This window comes from Morone saxatilis, unplaced genomic scaffold (genome assembly GCF_004916995.1).
Source record: "Morone saxatilis isolate NCDOM2014 unplaced genomic scaffold, NCSU_SB_2.0 Contig6, whole genome shotgun sequence".
Taxonomy (NCBI): Eukaryota; Metazoa; Chordata; class Actinopteri; family Moronidae; genus Morone; species Morone saxatilis.
In genome coordinates, this window is record NW_023340206.1 from 10132129 (window position 1) to 10137271 (window position 5143).

Here is a 5143-nt window from a genome sequence, read left to right on the forward strand (position 1 = left end):
CCTAGTCTTGACATTCACTAGAGGTCCCCGAGTACTGCTCGATAGGAAAAAGAACGAGCAGAATTGGTTCTAGCAAACTGGATGATCTGCCAGCAATGTCCACAGTCCCGTTAGTAATATATACATTCTTGGGGACATATCTCTAAGAGTGCCTTTTGCTTTCCTTTCTTAACATGACACAACATGTAATATAAAATGTCTGTGTCAACATGATCATGGCCTTACGGTGATCAACAACATGCTTTTCAACTCATACGTGTGCAGAAAACGTACAGAACAGTACTGTCGCCTACCTGTTTTTATCCACCGCTCGCTTCACCGAAAGCCCAGAAAAATCGACCACGTAGCATAATGACTTTTTGTGACAAAAAAAAAGTTTATTTCCCCCTCAAACAATGATTCATGTCTCACACACTATCGATTTTCACACTTCCTGGCAACAAACAATTTCTTTCTTCGTGCCTTCTCCTCCAACATTGAAATCCCACGGGACATCATGCGCTACATTCAGGATAACCACAGAAGAAGAAGAGAGTGGAGATCGGAGGAACAGAAAGTATCCCTCCCCCACTGGGAAAAACACACGAACCATTTTTTTCCTCCACAGTAGATCAACACACTTATTCTTACTCCAGTTCTTCCTTGTGAACACCTCCATCCTCCCACTCTCTTACTTTTGTGTATTACCTGAAAGGTGTAGGCGCTGAAGTCCGGTGGGATTTCACTTGTTGGAGGGGAAACGCAGCGATGGAATTGATTGTTGAGGAAAGTGTTAAATCGGAGAGTAGGTGTGTGGAAGACATGAACATTTTTTGGAGGGGGAAATAAAGCTTTTTTCCGTGGCGAAGGCATTATCTCGTGTCGATTATTCTGCGGCTTTGACGGTGAAGGCGAGCGGTGGAAAAACAGGGTATTGCGACAGGTAAGTGTATGAGTTGGAAAAAGGCATGCTGTTGTCACGTAAGGGCCCTGATCAGTTGCACAGACTTTTAATCTACATTTGTTCTGTTAAGAGACACAGAAGGCACGTCTTTAGAATAGTCGTCCGCCCAAGAAGTGTGATTATTACGCTAACTGGGAGCTCTGGGACATTAGCTGCCACGGGATGTCCAAGTTTGCTAGAACCAATTCTGCTCGTTCTTTTCCTAATCGACAGTTACGCTCAGGGGACCTACTTAGTGATCAAGACTTGAGGGTAAATCTGCCGAAGTTTTTATTCTGTGTTTGATGGTTGCATTATATTTTATATATACGCTTATACATTCAGTTCTGTTATCCCCCCGGGGATAAAAAAAAAAGAGTTTGTTCCACCTTGTCCTTGCAAATCTCATTCATTCCACAACCCTCTGCTTTTAATCCAGATCAGTCAAGAACCACAGAGGTAGACAGAGTCTTCAGGTAAGTCCACTTTCCACTAGTAACCATTCATGAATGAAAAAAGTCTTTATTTCTCTTTAAGAGATTCAAAATGCAATTTACCTTCTTTAAATAAATAACTGACTCCACTTGCTTTCTTGTCAAGAGTTATGAGTTATACGTGAACGTTTATCAGTAATCAACAATAAGTTATTGAACTTCTTTGATATTAACTCATGTTAAGTGTTGTATAGTGTTGCAGATATTCACTCTGACCACTGGAGGGCAAATCTTAACATTTAGATTTAACATGTATCTCGTACATATGAACATATTAGTAACAATTACTCTACAACTCTACATGGTCTGAAAGTCAATTATTCAAAAGATATATATACAAAATTAGATTTTTTTGGGAATAAGGGGGTTAAAATAAGGATAAAATATAAAGTAAACACTCACTAAACATATTGCATGTTGGGGAAAAGCCAGAAACAGTGAATCCTCTGAACAAAGTTTATTTCTCCAAAACTGAAAAACAAAAACAAACACACATTGACTTTGAAAGACAATACGATTAGAATTAGTTCAATAAATAATAATAATTAATAAAATGTATTGAACCGTTACCGCCGTCCACAAATGAGCAGAAGACAAATGCCTCACAACACTGCAGCTCCCAGTGTCACCAGTCTGAGAAGAAAATCCAGGGAGTCTCCAGTGAGTGTGCTCTTTATACAGGTTTGTAAAAATGACTCTTTATACATGACAAAACTCGAGTTCCCGCTCCTCATTTTCGATGGTGATCATGTTTTCATGTAGAGCCTTTCTAAACCGAGGCTGTACATTTTTTATTTTACCTTTATTTTACCAGGAAGTCCCATTGAGATCAATAATCTCTTTTACAAGAGAGACAACATATTAAAATACAACATATACAACATAATAACAATAAAACACAATGGCTTTTCAAGAGAAACAACCACATGCCTCCGGTACCGTATTCTTTATGATGCACTTAAATTCATCAATGGATGTAACTGTGTCTGATTTTAGATCTTTTTGCAGATTATTCCAAACCCAAGGTGCATTGTGACAAAATGCAGTCTTAAGTGCTGTTGCCTGCGAGTGGTACACTGAATCAAGGCTCCGTAAAATGGAGCAAGCAGCATGCATATACAATATGTCAATATATAAATATATATATATATCAATCACAGACAAGAAAGTAGTTTCCACAAGTTTTTTCCTGGCATTAAATGTAAAGCAAGATTTTTTAAAAACAGTGTTTCAGAATGTAAATACACAGGATGAAATTACATTTGAACTACGTGTTTGATTTTTGAACTAGTCGATTAATTAGTAAAAATGCCAAATAATAAATAATTATTGATTTTACACATAAAATATGTGATGAGTTCTGAATTTCAAAATTAAAAGTATATGAAGTCATAAATACACATTCAAACAATATCATACTTTTCTGTAATCTCCTTTAATCTGGGATTTATGTGCATGTATAATTGTATTACTATAAAATACATTCTGCATATATACTTTTATACTTTTATACTTCAGGTACATTTATCGGCATGTATAAAAGTTCTGCTGCGTAATAATAACTTCTTCTAACGGTGGTTTTGCCACTTTTACTTAAGTAAAGAATTTTAAATACTGCAAATCATAAATATCCAATGGTAAGGGTCCGTAGCAGCAGCGGTGGTACATGTAGTCCTCAGTACTACTCAGTGTGCTACCCATCGTTTCGGTGCTCTGCAGATGAATAAACACTGGGAATGTATTCAGAGGTTTATGTTTTATGTTACATCTCACTTCAGTGTCTGGAATTCAACCACATGTGTAGCTCAGAGAGATTAAAACCTGCTTTTAAACAACTGTCAGCCCAAACTCAACACACTCACAGCAGAGAAGGGGTTAACGTACGTCACCGTGACGTAGGTCGCACACGGAAGTCAGCTGTGAGTGAAGCTCGAGGGCAGCGGCGGCGGGCGGGCGGTCGCGAGCCTGAAATGTGCGCGTTTTAGCGGGAAATGTTAGCGACGTTTTGAGTTGAATTGACGCAAGAGTCGAACAACAACGCGGTGTTAAAGTCTGACGTCTCCACCGACAGGGTTTCCCCGGTTAAACGGTGGCGAGACGGGAGCACGTGCAGTTGTTAGTGAGTGACGAGCCATGTCCGCGAGCTACCCCACACCTGTTTACTCCCACGCTGCACGAGGAGACTTCACGGAGGTTTACGAGCCCGCGCAGGACTCGTTCCTCCTGATCGATGCTCTGGAGAGGGACGCTCAGAGGCTGCAGCGGATCAGGTCTCTCACACACACAGACACACCACACTCACATACCAACACACTCACCCACCACACACACAATCAGCACACCACACACAACAACAACATACACATGTACACAGCCATCACATACAACCACACACACACAACATACACACTCACCACACATACCACACACACACACACACCACAACACACTACCATACACACTCACAACCATACAACACTCACACACACACACACACTCACACCTATCTACACCTCTTCTCAGCATCACACAACACCTATCCAGCTCACCACCACACTACTCATAGGCATCCATACCCACACTTCAACATACCACTCCACCACCTCACATAGCACACACACACCACACACCACATACCACACTCACCCGACACATCAACACAAACGCGACACACACACCCTAACACGTTATTCACACATAACATGAATAACACCACTCCACATACACAGCTCACGACATAAGCACAATCACCTACACACAACACACGCACATACAACACTCACACAGGAGCTACGTAACGCTAGCTAGCTCAGACCCAAGTTCCAAAACATCACACACAAAACAACACAACATACACTCAACCACAACTACCATCACATACATCACCCTCAACGACCACGTCCACACACAACCAACACACCACACAGCATGAACACAAGGACGGAGGTAGGAAAAAGCACACAAAACGCATGAGACAACATAGTATCTCTACTCATCGAAATTAGCACACACTACACACAGCTCGGTGGCACCACGCTTCCACACACACTACTCAAGTACACACTCACACATACACACTCACACACACACACACAACTCAACATACACACTCCACACCACACTCCATACACCACCTCACACAACACACACAGATCAAGATAACGTTACTAGTCCAATTTTAAACACAACAAGACACAACACAACACCACACCACATACATGCTATATACACACTCAAAAACAACACACACACTACACACACACCACACATAACCCATGGTACGACAGTCACAAACACTCACACACACACACACAACCACCACACATACACATACACACTCACCACCACACACACACAAGTCCTGCCACGACCGAACGCACACACACACAAACACATACCACACACTCACCACATACACACATAGGACACAACAAGAACGCGCTGCCACCCACACTCAACGACGACACCATCACCATAACACACTACTCACATCTAACACTCAAACAGACAACCCACTCACTCACATCTACCAACGCACCTCCCACGACCCACTACGCACACACGACAACACTAATACACACCTGTCCACACAACTCACACACACACTCACCCATCACGACACTCCCACACACACACACACACACCACACTCCACACATCACACTCACAACCAATACACACACACACACACACACTCACCACACACACTCACCATACACACACACACA